Source organism: Macaca nemestrina, chromosome 10, assembly GCF_043159975.1.
Source record: "Macaca nemestrina isolate mMacNem1 chromosome 10, mMacNem.hap1, whole genome shotgun sequence".
Classification (NCBI taxonomy): domain Eukaryota; kingdom Metazoa; phylum Chordata; class Mammalia; order Primates; family Cercopithecidae; genus Macaca; species Macaca nemestrina.
Window position 1 is genome coordinate 58,632,209 of NC_092134.1, and position 24,914 is coordinate 58,657,122.

The 24,914-nt window shown below is 34.4% G+C and overlaps 1 long non-coding RNA gene across 1 annotated transcript; it reads right to left on the minus strand.

The window, feature by feature from the left end:
• Positions 1 to 12,946: 12,946 nt before the first annotated feature.
• On the minus strand, positions 12,947 to 22,823 carry LOC105473350 (uncharacterized). The gene is made up of 3 exons (XR_982191.2): positions 22,329 to 22,823; positions 16,192 to 16,346; positions 12,947 to 15,754 (listed from the first exon to the last, which is right to left on the minus strand). It is a non-coding gene; the product is annotated as an uncharacterized lncRNA (long non-coding RNA).
• Between the last annotated feature and the right edge of the window lie 2,091 nt (positions 22,824 to 24,914).

Consider the following 24,914-nt stretch of genomic DNA (forward strand, 5'->3'; position numbering starts at 1 on the left):
CTGAGGCAGTAGAATGGTGTAAACCCGGGAGGTGGAGCTTGCAGTGAGCTGAGATCCGGCCACTGCACTCCAGCCCAGGCGACAGAGTGAGACTCTGTCTTTTAAAAAAAAAAAAAAGTGAAAACACATGGACACAGGGAGGAGAACATCACATACTGGGGCCTTTTGCGGGGTGGGGAGCTGGGGAAGGATGGCATTAGGAGAAATACCTAATGTAGATGACGGGTTGATGGGTGCAGCAAATCACCATGACACGTGTATACCTATGTAACAAACCTGCACATTCTGCACATGTATCCCAGAACTTAAAGTATATATTAGACAAGAACCACATAATGTAAAAACTAGTTTTCTACAAAATTAATGGAAAACAAGAGACTACTGAATGTTAGTGATTTATTGTTGTTTAATAAGGAAAGGAAATAACAGTTCAAACTAATAAACTTCTCTGAATTACTCATATCAAAATTCTGCTCTCCACCCAGTTACTATGGAAGTAGTTTTCTGTCTCTGAGATTTTCAAAAGTAATAACATTAAGTTCACAAAGTTTGAATATTTAAGTTCACACATTTTTAAATATGATTGGTTGTTATAGAGCTGTATGTAATTTTTGGAGGTGAGTAAGTAAAGGCATTATTTGCAGTATAAAGTACACATCAAATTCCAAAGGCACAAAAACCCATAATGCAGTAGAAAAACTTCTGGTGGTCATAGAATATATGGGGAGAAATATTCCCTGGGGGAAGAGATATGAATTGGTGCTTGATTTTATAGGAGAATTAGGCAGGCTATAAAGTACAATTATAAGTTTGGACTTTGACTAGTAGCTAATGGAGAAGAATTTAACTTATAACTTATAGTTGTATTTTCTATAGGCAGTATGGTGCCTAGAACATAGTGGGTATACAATGTATATATGGGAAACCGTTTGTTGAATGTATGTTGTTATTTGAATTTTAGAGTGCTAGCCTTTGAGCATGATGAAGAATAATTGGAAGAATGCAAGACTAGCATAAAAAACAAGTTAGAATAATCTCACAATATAATAGAAAAAAGAGATGGAAGTCCTCATCTAATAATATGGCAGTGAGGTTGGAGAGAGTTGAGAAAGACACAAGAGATGTTTTAAAAACAGGTGGACCAGGAGGTGGGTGAGACAAGGTTATGAGGTTTCTGATATGGGAAACTACATGGCTAGTGTTCACTTAGATAAGAATTACAAAAAGAGGAAACGATAGAAAAATCGTTCTGATGGGTAGAAGGGACTAAGTAGATTCAATTTTGAACCATTCCGTGTTTCCAAAGGAAAATGACCAGTTGTTAGTGACTTGAAACTGAGCACAGAGGTTTACAGTTTCTAATCACATTGGGAATATAATAAACACATGTATTAAAACATAAACAGGAGAACAATGCTTCTATTATAAGTTACTTCTAACTCTATCAATGTCTGTTATTCAGAGCATTGGGAAATACAATTTACAATAAGATACTAATTAAGCGCTTTAAAGAATAAGTACAAAGGGAATTGGAACCACAAAAACCAATTTGAGCTGGTATCATTGCGAAGGCTTCATAGGGAAGAGATGGCTTCGGTTTTGAGATTTATTTCAACTTTTTAAAAAAAAATTAAGTAGTTTTTTGTGTCTTCAGACAAGTGTCTCTTCTCTTCTCAAAATTAATCATGCTTTTATTTTGTATATATAGGTCCTGAAGGTTTTATCTTTTTTTTTCCTTGAGAAGCAGTCTCGCTGTGTCGCCCAGGCTGGAGTGCAGTGCCGTGATCCCGGCTCACTGAAACCCCTGCCTCCCGGATTCAAGCCACTTTCCTACCTCAGCCTCCCCGAGCAACGGGGACTACAGGCGCCTGCCACCACACCCGGTTAATTTTTGTATTTTTAGTAGAGACGGGGTTTCACCATATTAGTCAGGCTGGTCTCGAACTCCTGACCTCAGGTGATCCATCCCCCTCAGCCTCCCACAGTGCTGGGATTACAGGTGTGAGCCACTGCTCTCGGCCGCCTCCTCATGAGGTTTTTTGTTGTTGTTGTTGTTGTTGTTGTTTTGTTGTTGTTGTTGTTGTTTTGAGACGGAGTCTCGCTCTGTCGCCCAGGCTGGAGTGCAGTGGCCGGATCTCGGCTCACTGCAAGCTCCGCCTTCTGGGTTTACGCCATTCTCCTGCCTCAACCTCCCGAGTAGCTGGGACTACAGGCGCCCGCCACCACGCCCGGCTAGTTTTTTGTATTTTTAGTAGAGACGCGGTTTCACCGTGTTAGCCAGGATGGTCTTGATTTCCTGACCTCGTGATCCACCCGCCTTGGCCTCCCAAAGTGCTGGGATTACAGGCGTGAGCCACCACGACCGGCCCTCATGGTTTTTAAAACAAGACCAGAATCAGATAGACCTGAATTTGATTCCAGACTCTACTCATTAACAGTACTACAATGGTGGACAAGTTACTTATCCTCTATGTGCCTCTGTTTCCTTATTCTTAAATTGGTGATAAAATTAAATGGCAATCAAATTCACAAGGTGAAATAGGAGTCAACTAGAAAAATAAGTCCAAAGTTTCTAAAGCTATATGTGCAATATGGTAGCCATTAGCCACATGCAGCTATTTAAATTTAAATTTAATTTAAATCAAGTAAAATTTAAAATACATTTCTTCAACGGCATTACTGTATTTCAAAGTCTCATGGTCACATGTGGCTTATGACCATCATATTGGATAGTGAATATATAGAACATATTTATCATCTCAGAAAGTTCTATGGCACCTTGTTCTTAAAGCATTATAAAAATATTAGAAAGAGAAATAATATATATAAGAAATGTTTACTAAAATAAAGGCTATCTCATCCTTGATGCTAATTTTCTTTCAGGATTCTCAAGTTAGTTTCTGCCCAATTGGAACCAAATTCTTAAATAGGACATGGAAAACATTAAGAAAAACAGGAACACTAGGAAGAATTTGACAAATTATACTTTATTAAATTAAAAGAACAACGGGAGTTTATCAAAAGATACCATTAACAAAGTGAAAAGACAAATTACAGAGTAGGAGAAAAACATTTGCAATACATACATGTGACAAAACTCATATCCAGAATAAAGACTTCTATAAATCAACAAGAGAAAAGCCACGCTATAAAAGACAAAAGACTTGTATAGGCATTTCAAAAAGATAATATACATACGAACAATCAATATTTGAAAAGGTGCTCAATATCATCAGTCATCAAGGAAATAAAAGATAAAACATAATGAGATATCACTTCTCACACACTAGAATAGATACAGTTTTAAAGATAAAGCTGAACATGCCATATATAAGTGTTGGCAAGCATCTGAAGCAGCTGGGAATCATATACTTCTTTTAGGGACATAATTTTTCTGCAAGTTCCTGAAGAACCACCTTGGAAGTATCCATTAAAGTTGAATATATGCAAACTCTGTGATCCAGCACTTGCATTCCTAGGTATGTACCCAATAGAGATGAGTGCATTCCCTATCAAAAAACATTAACAAGAAAGTTTACAGCAGCATTATTCATTTTTTAAGAAATATATGAAACAAACAGACTCAAGAGAACTCATTTCCCACACGGATTCTTTACTAAAATTCCTTGGGAATATTCCTTTCTCATTTCCTTTTTCTCATTCACTTTTTTTCCCACTTCACCAACAAAAAGATCATTGGAAAACGGATGTCAAAGAAGCTTACGTTAGTGAAGGCAGTCTAAGGCTAACTGAGCTTCCTGTTTCTTCCTGTTACACATATTTCTCTCAAGTTCAAACCATGGCCCAAGAACTAGGTTATTTGGTGTAATTGAGACATTCAGAAATAATACATACAGATGATCTCTAACTTGCCTTGGTTTGTTGTATGATTTTTCAACTCTATGATGGTGCAAAAGTGATACATATTCAGTAGAAACCATACTTTGAGTTTTGAATTTTGATCTGTTCCAGAGCTAGAAATATGATGTACACTCACCCATGTTGCTAGGCTGTGGCAGTGGGCTACAGCTCCCAGTCAACCACACTGTCACAAGTGGTGACTCCTGACAACTGATACTCTACAGTACACTGTGTTGCCAGATGATTTTTGCTCAATTGTAGGCTAATGTAAGTGTTTTATCAGAACCGAATCCCATTTCAAGTCAAGGAGCATCTGTGTTGCAAACTAGAAATGACAAACTTTTAACTAGACTAATAATAAAAAATAGAGAGAACACAACTAAAATAAAAACTATAAAAGTGGAGATATTACAGACTTTATAGAAATTAAAAAGACTACAGCAAAATATTGCAAACAATTGTACACCAACAAATTAGATAACCAATTGAAAGGGACAGATTCTTAGAAATACACCAATTACCCAAACTTGTTCAAGAGGAAATAGCAAACCTCAACAGATCTGTAGTAATAAAGAGATTAAATCAGTATTCAAAAACTGCTCAACAAAGAAAAATCCAAGGCCAGAGAGATTCACTGTTGAATTCCATTATCATTTAAATAAGAATTAATACCATTTTTCTCAAACTACTAAAAAATATAAGAGGGGGGAATACTTACTAACTCATTCTATGAATCCAGCATCATCCTGATGCTAAAGCCAGATAAAGACATCACAAAAGAGAACATTACAGACACATATCCCCTAGAAATATAGATGCAAAGATTCTCCACAAAATGCTAGCAGACTGAATCTAACAGCATATTAAAAGGATTATACATCATGACCAAGTGGAGTTTATTACAGGAATGCAAAAGTGGGTCAACCTCAGAAAATTAATTAACAGAATGAAAAAAAAAAAGATTAGTTCAATTGATGCGGAAAGATATTTGACAAAATCCAAACCCTTTTTATGATTAAAAAAAATACTCAGAAAAACAGGAATAGAACAGGACTTACTTTACATAACAAAAGGCATTTAGGAAAAACCCACAGCTAACATAATACTTCATGAAAGATAAGGCTTTTTCCAAAAACTAAGAATAAGATAAGGATGCCTACTTTCTCCGCTGCTATTCAACATAGTATTGGGCATTCTAGCATGAACAATTAGACAATATAAATAAAAAGAAATGAGCATCCAAGTTAGAAGGGAAGAATTTAAAATTATCTCTAGTAAGAGCATGATCTTATATAGCAAAATCCCAAAGATTCCACAGGACAGCTACTTGAACTAATGAATGGATTCATTAAAATTTCAAAGATCAACACACAGAAAACAGTTGTGTTATCAGTCTGGGATTGCTGGAATGAGCAACCCAAACAGGAAATGTAATAAGTTATTCCATTTATAATATAATTTAGAAGAAAAGATATCTAGGTATAAATTAAACTAAGGAAGTAAGAAACTCGTCTGCTGGAAACTATACAACAAAGATGAAAGAAAGTTTTAAAGACCTAAATAAATGTAGAGCCATTCTGTGATCATGGGTAGAAAGATTCAGTGTTGTTAAGATGTCAGTACTACCCAAAGCAAACTTACAAAATCAGTGAGGTCTCTATTAAAAGTCCAACAGGTACATTTTATAAAAGTAGAAAATTTGATGCTTGAATTCATATGAAATTTTACAGGCCCCCAACCAGCCAAAACAATCTTGAGAAAGAACAAATTTGGACACTCATAATTCCTGATTTTGAAACCTACTCTGCACAAAGGGACAGTAATGAAAAGAGAGTGATACCAACATAAGGATCTGTGTATATAGAGAGAAATGGAATAGAATTTGGAGTTCGGAAATAATCCAAAGATGATCATGCCCAGGGGTTTTAGACCGTGAAGGGCAGCCAAGGAAGAAATGGCTCACGATGGAATCAGAGAGACACAGACATCTTGTGGGACCTTTGCTAAGTAGAGAACTCAAGTGACACATAAAATTTCTCCTCCTACAAATTCTCAGTATGTAATAGGGAAAATCAAACCTTGAAGAATGTGGGTTTGAGGTCATTGATACTTACAAGGCTTTAAATAGCTATTAGGGATACGGTAGGGTTTTAGTAACTATGTAGATGGATGAATGAAGAAATGGCTACTGAGATTGAAAAACTATAGTTCATTTATAATTGTCTCTCGTAATATTTTAGAGATGTTATTCTCCACATTACATTTCTATCACTATGCTTCTTAACTATGAGATATGCTTTTCAGTATCCATCACACTCTCAACAAGTAATTTCTGTGTATCATATAAAGAGTTTTAAAATTATTTATCACAGATAGATATGACTTTTATTTATGATAGAGTCTATTAGTTAAATAATAAAATACTAACAAAGCACACTTACTTGTTTACATTAAAGTAGTACTTGCTTAGATAAATCAAAGCATACTTCATTTACTTATTCTTACCAGTATTTCAGAGATTTCTTTACAATATCTCACATAGTTAATTCTCACATGAAATATGAGTTAATGTGCACAAGTACTTTCTATTTTCTGTTTAGTTACATTTCTGTATGTTATCAATTTATTGCCGTTTAAATGACAAAATCACTAAGCAATTTCTGATATAAGTACAATTATTTCTTGTATCTTCTTGAACACTTAAATTTATTTTCACTTTTAAGCAATAATGATAGTTATAATATTGACAATAATTTTGTTAATTATATAATTGCTTATAATCTCCAAAACCTGTCCATTATTAAGGTTTTTTAGGTTTTGAAGGTTGCTATGTCTTGATTATTGTGATAAGGAAATACATGCTCTATACTACTAACACAGTGATACCAATTTGTTTTGTTTTTGAGACAGGGTGTTGTTTTGTTGCTCAGTCTGGAGTGCAGTGAACATGGTTCACTGCAGCCTCAACCTCCTACGCTCAGGTATTCTGCCTACCTCAGCCTCCCAAGTAGCTGGGACTAACGGTACATGCCATGCCACCATGACCAATTAATTCTTAAATAGTTTTTGTAGGAACAGGGTCTCGGGGTTTTTTTGCCCAGATTGGTCTGCAAATCCTGGGTTCAAGCAATCCTCCTCTCTCGACCTCTCAAAATCCTGGGATTATAGGTGTGAGCCACTAGACCTGGCTGATACTTACCAACTTGTTAGTCAATGCTTTGGATTTCATTTTTTAATTCAATATTTTTTTGTTTAAATCCATCATTGACAAACAGTCTTTAAGTATGTTCTTATGAAAATAAACATGAATGTTGTCCTACTGTCTTATAGAAGATCATCTGACTGTATGCCTTTATTGTTTTCAAATGGACACAATAACTATTTTTTCAAGATGTCAATGATACATGTATTTCAAAGGCTTAAAATTGTAACAGTTGCTTTATTGTGCAGAATAAAACAATTTTACTTCGTATTTCAAAATGAATTTATAGGAAGTATTTAATTTTTACTCACTGATGTAGTTTGTCCCCATGCTAATCTCATGTTGAAATGTAATCCCCCATGTTGGAGGTTGGGCCCCATGGGGGTGCTTGGATCATGGGGGTGAACCCCTCATGAATGGCTTGAGCCATCCCCTTGTTGATAAGTGAGCTCTCACGCTGAGATCACACAAGATCTAGTGGTTTAACAATGTGTAGCACCTCCCCCTTCTCTCTCTCTCTTTGCTCCTGCTTTTGCCATAGAAAGTGCCTACTCCTGCTTTTCCTTTCGTCATGAATAAAAGTTCCCTGAGGCCTGCCCAGAAGCAGATGCTTCTATGCTTCCTGTACAGCCTGCAGAACCATGAGCCCATTAAACCTGTTTTCTTATAAGTCACCCAGTCTCACGTGTTTCTTTATAGCAATGCAAAATGGCCTAATAGACATAGAAAGTATTTAAATATTCAAGTATTGATATAAAAATATCAAGTATATTAAATAACCTTCTTGTGATTTAATGTACATACCACAAAATTCAGACACCTTAAGTGTACAATTCAATGACTTTTTTTTTCTTGAGATGGAGTCTCACTGTATTGCCCAGGCTGGAGTGCAATGGTGCAACTGCCACCTCCCATGTTCAAGCGATTCTCCTGCCTCAGCCACCCAAGTAGCTGGGATTATAGGCTTGCACCACCATGCCTGGCTAATTTTTGTATTTTTGGTAAAGATGGGGTTTCACCATGTTAGTCAGGCTGGTCTTGAACTCCTGACCTCAAGTGATCCACCCACCTTGGCCTCCCAAAGTGGTGGGATTACAGGCGTGAGCCACCGCACCTAGCCCAATTCAATGATTTTGACAGACGTATAGTTGTGCAATCATCACCACAAACTACTTTTATAATATTTCCATTACCTCTACATGATCCTTTGTGCTCATTTGCATGGTCACTTACTGTTCCTACTCTAGCTCTATATATGCCTTTTCTGGACATTTCATCAAACTAACTTGAATACTATAATTTGTGATCTTTTAAATCTGGCTTCTTTCACTAAGCTTAATGATCTTAGGTTCACCCATTTTGCAGCATGTAACATTACTCCATTCTTTTTTGTTGCCAATTAACATTCCATTGCTTACATCTTTTAACATTTACTCATCAGTTAATGGACATTTGAATTGTTTCCAATATTTTGTATAGCAAAAATTATGCTGCTATGATTATTCTTGGACAGGTCTCTGTGTGAAAATATATTTTCATTTCTCTTGGGTAGATATCCAGGAGTGGAATTACTGGATCACAAGGGTAGATGTACACTTAACTTTTTAAGAAACTGTCCAATTGTTTCTGAAATAGTTGTACTATATTGCATCATTACAGCAGCATATGAAGGTTCCAATTTCCTGTGTCCTCACCAACACTTGTTATTGTCTTTTTATTATAGCCATTCTTGTGGGCTTAAAGTGGTACTTCCATTGTGATTTTCGTAGAATTATGTATACTAGGTTTTAATTCTAACATAATTATACAAAAAGAACAAATCTGGAGGCATCATATTACCCGACTTCAAATTATACTACAAGGCTATAGTAAGCATGGTACTGGTATAAAAGTAGACATATAGGCCAATGGAACATAATAGAGAACCGAGAAATATAGCCAAATGCTACAAACAACTGCTCTTTGACAAAACAGACAAAAACATTTTCTGGGGAAAGGCAGCCTATTCAGTAAATGGTGCTGGGACGATTGAACAGCCACCTAGAAAAGAATGAAACTGGATCCCTATATCTCACCATATGCAAACGTTAACTCAAGGCGGATCAAAGACTGAAATCTAGGACCTGAACAATAAAAATTCTAGAATAATACCTAGAAAAACTATTCTAGACATTGGCCTAGGAATTCGTGATTAAGACCACAAAAGCAAATGCGACAAAATAAAAATAAATAAATTGGACCTAATTAAACTAAAAAACTTCTGCACAGCCAAAGAAATGATCAACAGAGTAAACAGAATGGGAGAAAATATTTTCACACTGCATATATCACAAAAGACTAATATCCGGAATTACAGGGAACTGAAACAAATCAGTAAGAAACAAAGTAATAATCCCATAAAAATGTAGGCAAATGACATAAACAGACATTTCTAAAAAAAAAAGATTTACAAATGGCCAACAAACATTCAAAAATGCTTAATACCACTCATCATCAGGAAAATGCAAATTAAAACTATAATGAGATACCACTTTACCCCAGCCAGAATGGCAATTATTAAAAAGTCAAAAAACAGTATGTGTTGGCACAGATGTGGTAAAAAGGGAAGGTTTATACACTGTTGGTGGGAATGTAAATTAGTACAACTTCTATGGAAAACAGCATGAAGATTTTGTAAAGAACTAAAAGTAGATCTACTATTTGATCCAGCAATTCTACTATTGAGTATCTACTCAAAATAAAAGAAGTCATTATATCAAAAAGACACCTGGACATATATGATTATTGCAGTAAAATTCACAATTGCAAAGATAGGGAATCAACCTAAGTGTCTATCATCTGAAGAGTGGATAAAGAAAATGTGATCTACATATACACCATGGAAAATAGCCATAAAAAGAAGAAAACAATGTATTTTGCAGCAACTTATATAGAACTGGAGACCATTACCTTAAGAAAAGTAACTCAGGAACAGAAAACCAAATGCTGAATGTTCTCACTTATAAGTGGGAACTAAACTATGTATATACAGAGTGATAAAATGGACATTGGTGATTCAGAAGGAAGGAGTGTGAGGGGGCTGGTGAGGGATGGAGAATTACCTGTTGGGTACAATGTATACTATCAGGGTATATAGGTTACCCTAAAACCCAGACTTTATCACTATACAATTCATCCATGTAACTAAAAACTATTGTACCTCTAAAGCTATTGACATAAAAAATAAATAAATAAAAATAAAGCTGCTAAAGCGAAGAAAAAAGTAGAATTGTGCGGTCAAAGAAGATTGATTATGTAAGGTAATATAGCAAATTCAACTGCCTAGTACGAGCATAGTTCGCATCTGTAGACTACAAACTTAATTTTCTCCAATTTTTGGCAAATGTAGATTCCTGTAACATACATGCACATTCTCAAGGTTACCAGCAAACAAGCTGTGGAAATAAACCTCCTAGTAATAGAATAGGGGTATTTGGTTTAACCAGCATAGCATAGCAGTTAAAAGCCTAGATGCTAGAAACAGATGGCTAATCTCTGGAAAGTTATTCAATCACTCTGTGCTTCTCTTTCCTCATCTGTCTAATGGAGTGAATAAAATAACTATTTTAGAACATAGTGTGTAGAGATTAAATGAGTCAATATATTTATTATTATATGTCCAGTGAATAGAAACTCTAATAAACTATTAATAAAATAGAAACTATTCTAGATTTTAAACATAAACTAGAAATCAATATAAGGAATTGAATTTAAATGTTTTGAAAGGGTTGGAAAAACAATAGGGATCTTACCTGGAGATATTAATAGTAACTGCAGGAAGCTGCTGCTACCCTTGAGAATGAGAGAAAGGACCACATTCTCCCATGATGCCACTGGAGCACAGCTGCAGGAACAGCTACTATTATAATTGCCATTATTACTATCTGAAAAGTGACCAGGGAGCTCATTGGGACCCAAAATCTGCATTCCTCTTGATGCATAGGCTGAAACCACAGCATATGCTACGGGAGCCTGGGTTTACCAACCAATGCCAGAGCCAGAAGTATCATCATCATCTCCTTCCCACATTTTCCCCCTTTCTAATCTCAGACAAGATTAGTAACCCAGCTGGCAAGGGCATCTCGGAAATGAAGTTTTCTAATCCTGTAGTGCAGAGACAATACAGGAAGGAGAGAATGGCATGAAAAACCAACAGATACTGTCTAGAACAATAGATAAAGCCCAAAGACCGAGTCTTGGCATATAGGAATTGCTACTATTTTTAGATTTATTTTATTAGAAAAAGTCTCAATGATGACTGAGCCCAGAATAACTATTGATTTAATTTAAATTTTATGGTAACATTTAGACCTCTTCTTCATTTTTTAATGGACTGTAATCTCTACACAATGTCTGTTCAAATAATTCTGTAAATAGGTATATCATTTTTTCTGAAATTTAAATTAGCTGTTATTAATATTTTAGCATCCCAGTTCCAATTTAAATTTCAATCAATATTAAATTATAAATATATTGGACTTAATCTTCATTTCCATAACTGGGGTCATTGTACCTTTAGATTTTGGAGCCTATTATTTTTAGAGCTGTGTTATTTTTTGCTTCATAACAGCTTCCAGTGTAAATCAAGGTTCAGATATCAAATATAAGAACTGTTTAGCTATAGACTTTTCCAGATCCTAGATTAAGGAAGTGTTTTTGTGATAATTAGTCACATCTGGCATTGCCACTTACATCACTTTATATGTTTAGAGTAGTAAGTAGTTTGAAATATCAGCAAAATAATTTTGCCTTCTGGTCACATCTCAAATGAGCACATTTCTAAATAAATAAAACATATTTTAGAGCTATGTTTATAATGTCTAATTTCCCATAAAATAAAGTCTTAACATTATCCATCTGCTTTTGCAATCAAGAATTAGCAAAATGTATACAGTGAGCAAGATAGAAGCACCATCCAAATATATTCTGTAACTCATGAAATTAGGGTCACCTTGAACTATATTACATCAGAAATGTTCATGCTTTTGTATTTTGATTTATCTACCTTTGTCATTCAGAAAACAGCATGAAATGAACAGTACTAATATATTCAGTAAATTGTTTTCTTTTCTTTCATCTCTTTACACACATGTGCACATCTTTAATAATTCATAAAATTTTATACTATGACCCTGAGGATTAATATGCATGCCAGTAATGCTCAGAAAATGGAGAGAAGCTGTAATTTAAATATAAAATTATTTTATTACATATTTTTATTGAACAATTTGAAATACTTTAATCATTCAATTAGAAACTTTTTATTTAAAAATATAAGAAATATCATTTTGCTCTAGATAGTCAAAGGATGAAGATACAGCATACATTATGAAAAACAGGAATATTATAACTCAAGAACATAAAAGAGAGGATGGATGAGCCAGAATTTTCAGAAAATGTATTTATTCATTCAGCATATGTTTATTAAGTACTCACAATAATGTGCCGGGTGCTATAAAAGGTAGTATGAATACATTAAAATATAAGAAGATACATTTTCTCACATCCTATAAATTATTATCTAATGTAAATAGGAAATTAAAATATAGTATAAAAAATCATATATTCTCATTTATAAGTGGGAGTAAATTGTGAGAATGGAAAAGCATAAGAATTATATAATAGACTTTGAGGACTTGGGGGTGGATAATGTTGAGAGGGGAATGAGAGATAGAAGACTGCATATTAGGTACAGTGTACACTGCTCGGGTAATGGGTGCACTAAAATCTCAGAAATCGCCACTAAACAAGTTTTCCATGTAATCAAAAACCACCTGTACCTCAGAAACTATTGAAATAAAAAAATTTAAAAACAAAAAATAATATCATTTTACTTCAAAAATACATATAGTATACAACAATACTATTGAGTTGGCAGTAAATTGTGCTACAGGAGTACCAAGAAACTTCAGCTTTCAGGTCCTATAGGAGGTAAGAGAAAAGCTCAGACTTAAATGGTAAGTAGGATTTATCCAGGCAAAGACGTGCTAAAAAGAAGATATGTTGCAAGAAGGTGTTTGATGGTGGTTGTAGTGGTGGCCATTTAAAGCCAAAGATATATATAGTTCAAAGTGATTAAGTATGTATTAATTAGTAGAATGATTTTAAAATTTTGACATAGCTTAATATATACAATATTTTGTATGTATATACATGTGGCAAAATATATTTCTGGTTTATGCCATTACTAAAATTCTAATTTTTTCATTTTAAAGTTATTAAGAATGACCCACTAACTTGACTTAATGACTTAATATATAATCATAGTTCACAATAGTGCATAGAGCCTTAGAAAAAAATGATAGCCGTCCCTATGGATGAAATTCAGAGTACATTGTTTTGGAGTAGTGACAGAAGATATAAGAAATGAAGGAAAGGGTTCATTTACAGAATCTGATAAACAGGTTATATAGGGTTGGTTCCCCCCACCCCAAAGGCAATGGGAAGTGCCACAAAGGTTTAAACAGAGAAATGCCATGTTCCCGTGTGGGTTTTAGGAAAACGTATTTGGCTGCTGTGTGAAGGCTGAATTGGAGAAGTACAGAATGGAAGACAGGGAGCAAAATGAGGAGGTTGTAGCCGTGCTCAAGATGAAATTTAATGCTGGACTGAGTTAGAGGAGTGCAATGTAGAGAATCAAGAGACATTTTCGAAGTTACATAAACAGAACTTGATGATTGATTGGATGTGGGCAGGTAAAGAGATCAAAATTACTTTCAAGTTTCTTGATTTAGCGACTTGGTGCATGGTGACACCATTCACTGGGATTTTAGCACAGGAGAGGACAACTGTATTTTAGAGAAAAATAATGAGTTCCGTATTGGACATATTGAGCTTGAGATTACCAGAGAATGTCATTTGGAAGTGTCCACTAGGTAGTTAAATATTTGTGGTTCTGAGTTCAGGAGGAACGCTTGAATTAAAATGATGATATTATTTTTCAAGACTGGTGTTTTTTTCTAGCACTTTTATGTTATAATGAATTCAAAGCTGTAATAACCTGCCCAATTTTGATTATACCAAAAAAGATCTTTCTCAACTTTACCAATTTTTCCAATGATTACAGTCCATACCAATCTGCTTTGAAAAGTCAACTTTTTTGGCAGTTTCTTGAGGTTCATAAAATAGATAAGAACCTCAGATACCTTGACACATTCTAGACATTTATAGCTCAGTTGATATATATCATCCACGACTTGAAGATGAAAATGAGGCTATTTTGGATGCTGATTTTTTCCCACCATCTTCATGACTTTGTTGCTTTCCTTTGCTGCATTTTGAAAGCATTGATTCAGAATACAGAATCCATTCATCTACACAAAGCTGATAGAAACATTTTATCCATATCCCATGTTGTATTGCATGTGCTTAGTCATGGATTTTCAATTTTGTTTTAAATTATTGGAGTAAGAGACCGTTATCTGTACATCTCTCTCACACAATAATTAACAAGAATGCTAAGCATTTAGTAATGCTTAGTTAGTACTTTTTATATCCTTTTGTTAAAGTTAGGAAAGGAGCATTTATAGTATTTGATCTAATTAGCACCTAACAATACTGAATAAGTGAAATGAGTAAATAACAGCGAACAGTATAGAATTATAAACTTCTTTCTGCAGGAAAATTTTAGTAAATTTGTACCTATTAAGAAACCACAAATTATCAGAGCATTTCATTGTCATAATATTTAATTAGACTTTATTAGCACAGAGAAAATCTGACTGAATAGTTAGGTTCTTAGAATTTAATTTTTAACATTAGCATTTATACATTCTTTAGATAAGACAATTAAAAAATAGAAAGATTTTTCAACTAATTACGGTATTGGTAAATCAGGTGGCAAATAGATTAAAAAATAAAAAGGCCTGTTGTGTCATTTGTTCATTTGTGATTGGGTAGAAAAGATAAAAGAAATAAATTGAGAAGTTCTATTTACAGCTGGAATTTAGGAATAGAAAACACTTTTATTAATCTTCTATTCATGACAAATTAAACACATTCTTATTTAAATGGCATCTTTTTCAAGACTGTCTTCTTTTTCCTTGCTTTCAGCTAAAATGCCTGTCAAATATAATTTCTCTAATAATGAGATCGCAAATAGTAAATAAGCTAGTTAGCAAGCTTTCTAATAAGCTTACAGAAACCAATTGATACAATCTACTAATGGTAAAGCATGGACTCCATCATCAAAATAGGCCAGGAAGAAGAAAGGCAAAGGGACATCATATTTAACCTACATACATGATAAGATGCTAAAACTCTCATTTCTGCTGGCAGTCTGTTAGGTCACATTATTCCAGACCACAGTCATTGTTCCTTCCTCTCACCAGTGAAGGGGAAAGAGTGTAGATTACTGTCTTCATTAGCCATGAATTTACGACTAATTGGTTGCCAGCACACAGCATATGGCTGAACAGAAAAGCTTGTGAGAAATGGTAGCTTATCTTCGGATCCCAGGCTTTGTCCTTTCTCATGCGTTCAGAGGCCCGGTGCCTTTGTGCCTGGCTCATTTGTCTTCTTTGCTTTCAGCCACAAAGCAGATGTCAAGAAGCTCTACTTGTGAAGGCAGCTTATTCTAAGGGTAGTTGCATTTGAAGTTTACATCTGAAGAAAGTTATCAGCCAAGAAGGTTGTTACACTTCACTGAGATCTCTGGAAGCATGGGAATCATTACAGGTTATTTTAACTTTACCACTGTGTTTACACAAAGTATCTGTAACGTTCTTAGACTAAAGATATGCACTCTTTGTGGGGTTCCTTAAACTTTCTCATTCTTACCAAATTTACAGTATGCTTCTGTAAATATTAATCTCTTGCTATAAGCAGTGGAGACACTGCAGCCTGAGCATCTTTCTAATCCATAATGATGTGTGAGAGGAAGGAATATGGCTGATTTGTGTTACTGTGCTGTGTGTTTAAACACACTGTCGTAATCTCCATTGTGTTTCTCAAAAACATGTATATAAAGTCAGTGGTTTAGATTTTTGAAATAAGAGAAAAATCAATCACATTTTGTGACTACTGTGATAAACATTTATTTTCATCATCATTGCTATCTGGTTTCATCCTTCTGGGGGGAAAAGGCTCACCTGTTAAAAGAACTTACACAGCAGGATCCAGTTGCAGATGTCTATAATGAGAAATTTGAGTAAGTGATTTGCAGAGTTATAATCTCTAACCTATACTTCTGTGTGGAAGGAAGTGTCACTTCTGTGTTGTAAATCACGGAAATATGCTTATAGACCTGGAAACAAAATCAAAGGATTGTTTTTTTAAATACTAACAAAATCAATGTATACAAACAGAAGCGCAAGCTCTATGAAATCAGAAAAATTTCCAGCTTGTTTATTTATCTGCATTCAACTCCTATCTTCTATCTGACACATAGTGGCCCCTCAAACATGTTTGTGATTAAATGAATGAGTTTAGTCTTCTGTAGTAAAAAGACACTCAGAGTTAGTGAAAATTCTCGGTTACATTCTCAGTCAAGGAAACTAATATATAATATTAGGAAAAGATGATTTAGCTATGATTAATGGAAAGGAAAACTCTGCCATAATTATGTAGTGACTTGTCTGGCTCTTGTAGTGACAAAATACTAAAGGTAATGGCCAAAACTGCATTACTTTTAAACCAACCTAAATATATCGAAATTAAGAGCAAGGATTTTTAAATATTTAACCAAATCTATGACCAAGAAAAATAATGAGCTTATTCTTTTAAAAGAAGTACTCTAGATAGAGAAATAATCTGTCAGTCTATAGTAGCTCTAACAGCACATCTCTTGGTAATATACGATACAGCAAAGTGTCAGAGAGCTTGTTGAACTAAAGGCCTGAGATAAGTTCTTTCTCATTTCACATTTCATGATTATCCTGAAAATCAATCAGAAGAATAGTAAGAAATTCTGAACCTAAATCCCAGTTCCGTTTTTATTTTTTTAATAAATAAAATAAGCCAAACCTTATCCACTCAGGCTTATTGTCCACAGAGGAAATTGAGTAGCTGTTTCCTTCAGGTCTCAGTTATTCAGTAAGGTATCCCCTGACACACAATTAAAAACAATTGCCCCAGGCAATCCTCCTTAGACCATTTCCTTCATAGCATGAATTACTCCAAAACTGTCTTCTTTATTTCTTTGCCTCCTCTGCCAATCTCCCCAACTAACCCAAATTTATGTTCTATGAGAGCAGAAATGTAGCTCGCTTTGTTAACCATTGTACCTCTGGCACCTAGAACAGCACCTGGCATATAATAAGAACTTGACAAATGTTTACCGATTCCACATTTCTTGTTTCAATGTTCTATGAGTCTATTTATTATCTTTACCTTACTGTTCTATACTGATTCCCTTACTAAGAGCTCTATGCAAAAGCCAATACTTGAGTCAAATAAATCTCCCACTGATGACTAAACATTAATATTCATCTATTCACATCATTGTTTTGAATGAGAAGCAAAGGTTGTAGGCATAGGTAGATCATGGAAGACAAAATCACCATAGGTGAACTAGTATATTAAAATTTTTAAATCTACAAATCCAACAACCAAACACTGAACGTCTATGATTTTATCAAACTTTTCCAAATAAGTTAGCCTCTCTCCTTCTTTGACAGTTGGTATCTTATAAAAGAAAATTCTTTTGGCCAATTAACTACTTGTAACTTTTTTTCCCTTCTTTATTATTATTATTATTATTTTTTGGAGATGGAGTCTTGCTGTGTCACCCAGGCTGAAGTGCAGGTGCAATCTTGGTTCACTGCAACTTCCATCTCCTGGGTTCAAGTGATCCTCCCATTTTAGCCTCCCAAGTAGCTGGGAGTATAGGTGCATGCCACCACACCCGGCTAATTTTTGTATTTTTAGTAGAGATGAGTTTTTGTCATGTTGGCTAGGTTAGTCTTGAACTCCTGACCTCAAATGACACAACCACCTCGGCCTCCCAAAGTACTGGGATTACAGGTGTAAGCTACCACGCCTGGCCTACCATACTTTTCAGCTGGAGTGTTGGAATTTCTCTAATCAGATTAGTAATGGTTTCTCATCAGCCTTTAAGTGTAAAAACATAAAGCTGTTATTCATCCAAAAATAAGTAAATTAAATAAACAAATAACTAATGCTGGTATTTTTTAAAAAATTGAAAAAGAGAGAGGAGCAAGAGCAAGTGATTATTTCATCCCAAAGAGACATAGAGATTAGTGTGGCAGAAGAAAGCCCTTTTGTTTTACTAGATATGGAAGAATTAGTAATTGAAACTTTGGTTAAATCAGTAAATTATTAAAAATATATATACCCACTTTTATAAACATATATATGTAAAGATTCTAATTTTTCTCAGTGTAGATGTATACTTATTATCTTTATTCTTTAATAGAATGCCAAAGTTTCTTCTGTGAATATAGGTCTGCTGATTGGAGTTTATTGTTGTATTTCTTGAATAAACTGTACATACAATGTATCATTTGTAACTTACAGTTTAATTTTTTTTAATGGAGCAAGAACTTAAACTCTCTTGTGAGGGAAACTGAATAAAGAATTTTTCTACATTTTAAAAGTAATGGTCTCCCATCCTTTGTAGTTTTACACTTAGTTTAACTGCAAGATTGTCATGTGTCTTTGTCAAGCATTTCCAAAGCATTGGAATTAAATTTCATAGAAAAAGGCTTTCTTACAATATGCTACTTTACATTATCAATTTACATAATAATTACATTCTGTACTTGTAAAAGTGAAGTACAGGAGTAAAAGCAGGTTAGATAAATGACAGAAACCACTTTAAGCATATAGTTGAACCTCAAATGTGCAGAATTGTTGGGGCACAGTAGACAGGAGGCTATTAAACAAAACTGTTTCAAATGCTATGAGAATTAATCAGTATGTCTTAGAGAGTGAGAGGGAATTATTAGCTAATGCAGTGAGTTTGTAAATTAGAAATCAATCAAGAGAGCTTTTATTTTACTTCCTGATGGCTGTCCAATTACAAGCACCCCGTGACATCCTCATAAGCACTGCCTGCCTTGCAGCTCAAAAAATAATCCCAATTCTTTAAAATACCTTACTTTTCTTGCTAGTTCAGACTCAAGTAATGTTCATCAAAAGAATCCTACAAGAAAGTAATAAGCCCTAGACTGGGTCCAAAGTTAGATTTGCATAAAAGTCTTCAAAGCTTTGGTCAACCTGTACTACTTTTCTATTCAAATATCTTAAGATTAACGTCTATTTCTATTTGAATATCCTATTATATAAAAGATGGTTTGTGTTTTGTATAATGATTACTGTTGATAGAATATCTAATTTCACAAAGGTAGATTTTCTTTTCAGGCTGAAGATCAGAACAATTTCTGATGCAAACAATTTAAATAGTTTTGACAGCCAGTCTCACAAATGATTTAAGAAAAAAATTCCACAGTTGAAATTGAGCATGTACTGTTTCCTGAAATATGTTCTTAATTTCAAAATTTGTATTTTTTAGTTTTCAAAAATTTATTTTCTGTATTCTTTCAGCATAATTCAGTTTTCTTCTTTTGCTGTTAGCCCATGATCTTTGATCCTCTGAAGTTCTTTATTCTATGCCTAAATTCAAAAAATAAATCTGGATGTGTGGATAGTCATTTTTTATCCCTCAATAATTCTTTCTTTTGTATTATTTTTATTCAAAAAACTGAAGCCAAAATAAATGGCTAACTCAAGGTACTGAAGTCAATAATTTTTATTTATTTATTTAGAGATGGGATCTCATTCTGTTGTCCGGGCTCGCCTCTAACTCCTGTGCTCAAGCCATCCTCCTGCCTCAGTTTCCTGAGTAACTGGGATTACAGGTGGAAACCACTGCACCTGGCTCTATCACCTTTATTTTTATGATCCATTTAAGCATACTTGCCTCTTTTATTATAGCAAAGAGCAAAATCTACTTCCTTATAAAAGTTTTTGGCTGCCATTCAACTATTTAGAAAATGAACTGCCTTTCTTCTATGCAGTCCACATGATACAGAGTTAAATTTGGGAGCCTTCCAATGCCTGTGTACTTATCTTATAGCTACTTCAGGAATGAATTCTTTCCATTTCTGAAATAGACAAGAGCCACATGTTTTAAATTCCCCAAACAAAAATATATATTTTATTGAATAATTAATACTGAATTTTTAAATTGACATTATAAAATAAATAAGACATATTTTAATTTTTTTCTGTTTATTCGTTTCATGGTGCATTTATGAGAAAAGGGTATTGACAGAGTTAGCACTATCCAATAGTCTCTGGGTTTTCTTTAGTATCTTCTCTCACAAAAATTGCATAACTTTCCTTGTTGAAAGCTGGAGAAAAATACATTCTTTCAAAATGATTAAAAATTCTAAAACAATGAATTGTTTGAAAAATACAAAAAAAGTATGCTTTATTACTAAGAGTAACCAGTAACTACTTTCTCACTGTGTTTCATAAACTCTCTTTGATTTGTAGACCCTTAAGTTTTGGCTACCAGGAGGTGATATATCTGTGAAGCCATCCTAAACCAAACTATTTAACTTTCTTTAGGATTTTCTATGGTTGAAACCAAATATGTTTCTTAATAACTTTATTCCATTGGAGTTATTATTTTTTGGAGTTATACAGAAAAGTAAATCTATTTATTCTTGACACTAGAACAAGTTCAGATTTATGGCATCTTCTCTTGAATACTTTCTTTTCCAAGAACCCTTTGACTATTCCTTCTACCATTTTTCATCTGACATGGTTTTCAGATTCATCCCTGTTCTGACATTTCTCTAACTCAATCCTGATTTTGTTATTATCTTTGTTTAAATATAATGTTCAGAATTTAATACAGCATTGTGATTGGAATACCTAAGCATAATTTGTATCAGAATAGTACCTGGGTAAAACATGAGTTATGAGTTACATTTATTTCAATTTTTATGCTGATTTCTATAATATATAATTTTTTCATAGGTTTCTGTCAGACAACTCCTAATGTCAGACAGTACCAAAAGAGATAATTGTTCTTTGTTTAACATGTGGTTCATAGTTTTACAGTCTTGTAGCAGTTTTTTAGATTTGATAACATTTCATTCAGAATGTCTTTTAAAGTCAGTAATTGTTCTCAAGGAAAAAGGTTACTTTGCTTATTAGAATTTACAGATATGTGCTGAAAGTATAGAAATTTTAACTGGGTACAGTATATAGTCTCTTAATATTTTATAAAGTACTCCATGGGATTTGAATCATTGGTGAAATCTGTACATGGGTTTAAATACATGATGTAACAACTTGCTCTCATTTTCACCCTCTCACTATAATAGACTTTAAGGTCTGTCATATAACTAACTATTTTAAACACTCCATCTTATTCTCCTTCCAACACTTTCTGCCTTGGCAGAAACACATCTCTTTGCTTTTGCAAGCCCTGTTTTCTTATAAGTAACTGACCCCTATTGAGCTATGGCGCATATGGATGTCACCATACATACATACTGTAGAATGGATGGTCAACTCAGAAGCCACCTGAAAATCATTCATTTATCCTCCACTTATTTCTTAAGTGCCTACTATACATTAGGTAAAAAGCAGCACATGGAATAGATAAGCATACCAAACAAGCAAAGATCATAGGCCCATAAAGATTGCATGATTGTTTCTTTGGCCTACATTCTTCCTATTCAAAAGTATTTCAAACCTCCACTTCCCATAAACGTTGCCCACCTCCATCCCGGCCCCTCCACAGAAGTGCTATACACCAGCTTCACAGAGGAACTAGAATCCATCAGATGGAAAATGTTCATTATGCCTTCAAAAATACTTCAACATCCCTCTCCTTTCTGCTTTCCTTTTATAATAAAAAATGTGTCCCTGGGACACTCCCACACCTCTTGGCTCTCCCAAGTTGGGAAACGTGTAATGGAATGTGTAAGGAATGCCTTAGTTCTGGCACATACCAATGTGTTGTAACTTGTGAATTAATGTTTTTCTCTGAGGAAATGGTCTATTTTACTCACTATCCCACCCCCAGCCTCTAATGCTTAGCATCTAGTTGGCACACATTAACCTTTTGGGCAATGAATGAGTGACTAGAAGGACGTTTGTGGGAGAGCCCCCACGCATGCATTCTGGGGGTCAGTCACATTTCAGGAGGAGTATAAGAGTCTCCTTCAAACTTCCTAGAAGTAAAACCACCAGACATCATTAAATTCTTTCTCCATGCCTTCCACGGGATACAAATTAAGTATTTTACCTTGTAGATGAGCTTCTAGCCCAGGTGTCTGGAATTCTGAGAGGTTTATCAGTCTCTCATGCCTGAGAGACTCGTCCCACGATTCCTACATCTCTCCTTTGGGGACTGGGCTCCAGCAGTGCTTTGGATGCTGCCCTAAAACCTCTGTTTACTGAGGCTTCATCACAAATTGGCTTCCTGGCTTTGGAAAAGGATTTAACCTAAAACCCAGATTTCACCTATTACATGGGGATGTATTAACACGAAGCTAATACAGTTGTCCTGAAGAATGGAATGAGCAAGCAAAGGGCCTTGTATAGTTCCAAGGACATGCAGGAGTTGCCCATGTGTGTTTGCCAAGTAGCCTTGTCTAGGACCTCCTGACCACCTAGAGAGCCCAAGTTATCTGGGAATGTCAGGACTGCAGAAGAACAATGAAACTTCAAGTTGCCAACCCAGCCCCTAAATTCAGGGGTCAATCTCTCCATCTCTCAACACTAGCTGAGGATAATCTGGTATTTGTTTATTTGTCGCTGTTAACAGGGACATTAAGAGTTTTCAACTGCCTGGGTTCTGTTTGGTTCCAGTTTGAGTGCTGTCAGAATGCAAGGCAAATGTAACTATTAGTTATCTTTGTTTGCTTGTTTGTTTCTAGGAGACAGGAAGAAAATGTAGGACCAGGGTTATCATTGGTAAAGAGGTGGTAGTCACTCCTGTTAGCCTGGCGAGGGGGTGTTTGATTGTTTTTCTAATGACACAGTGTCTTTATCTTAGTTTTATATTCATGTATGATTCTGAGTGGTCTTACTTTCTCTTGTTCCACCACAGCCGTGGAGTAATGTTTTCTAACTGCTTGTAGATTTTTTGCTCAGGTAATGTTTAGCGGCACCATTATAGCCCAGCTGCTAGCTTCTGGCTTTGAAAGCCAGAATTTTTTTCCCCTCTGTTTATTTTCTTAGTTTTAACTTTAAGCTTATTCCAGTGTCTTTCATCGTCCATCCTACGTTTTTCATTGATTTCCTTGAAGTATGAAGCATTTGTAATTAATATGTCTTACATGTAGCAGATTGTTAATAGTAATAATAGTTAATATATCATCAACTAAAAAATGAAGGGATGTTCTTGATATACAATTCATATGTTGTTCTGATATTTTTCCTCTAGGTAAGTTCTTAGTTGGATATCTTGGTGAATTGTTTCTCTTTCTTTGTGTCTATTGTTTTCATGCTATTAAGTCCCCCTACAGTTGGAATTCTCAAGCCAGGAACTTTCCATTGCTTGTCCTTAATGTATAATAACATTTAATTTTACTGTATTTGATATGTTCATTTTCAGATTTTATACTCAAATCAAATGATATAGCTATGCAAATTAGTCCCACCCAGAGTTGCCATTATGTCTTGATTAAAAATCATTAGTTTTCAGTTTTTTCAACATGAAAAATATAAATGTATTAATATGCACAGGAATTGGTTTTCATTTCAGCTTAATATAGGCTATATACTCAAGTGTGCTTAATTATTATTATAATTTAGGTAATTTAGATTTAAATGTGTTTTTGATTAAATGATTTCATCAGCAAATATTTTCGGTGGTAAATGAGAATTTAAACAAGTTCTATATCTTAGCCAACTAAAAGAGTGTTAGCTTTGATAACTGACACATCAGATATGAATATTGATTGGATCAAATCACATAATAAAAAGTACATCATCCAATCTTGTCTGTTGGGAAGCAATCTTAAACATACCAGCTGATAAAATAAGTTCAATTATATAACCTTATTAGAATAAAATATAAGAAATGGAAACAGCTTCTAGTTTGCCAATTACAATTTACTTCTCATCTACATAATGTCAAACACCATGGCAACTATTAGAAAGTATTCTTCAGCTTCGTCTGCAACAATCAGTACAGAAAATATGCCTTGCTCATATGGAATTTTAACTATAGCAAGCCTAGTGTCCATATATATTTTCTGTAATATAAATTCAAATTATTTTCTCAAAAAAAAGTAGATAAGGAAACCCTTACTTACTACCTAAACGTTTAGATAATGTACTGTTTTGTACAATCCGGTGAGGAGTTTTGCAATGCTTAGGAGCTATATATATATTACTAGATTCAAGAAGAGAATAGATGGACAGTTTCCCAGGGGCACTAATTCCAAGGGGCAGTAAGATGGCTTTGACTTTGTAAAGAAAGAGTGGGAAATTATTCACCAGGACATCACTCAAGGAGGATGTTTTATGTAGTACACAGGAGGATTTGGGGTAAGGCATTAGTAATCAGGTACAGATGATTGTTATACTACCTTCTAAGGAAGCTAAATCTAGTTAATTGCCTGAATTTTATTTTATTCTTGGCAAATGCCAATAAGGTAATGTTATTAGCAGTTCTCCTCTGTCCTTCCTAATAGCATATCTAATCCTCTTTTCCAAATAAGTGTTAAAATAGTTAAATATTATTTAAAAGAGATGTCAGGTTATTAATATTTCTTTGCATTATTTTTCTCTCACTATGTATGTACGTGGATAAAATAATTCCTAATTTCTCACATAACTGAGAACACTTCACAATGTCATTGAATTTATAATAGTGTTTTAA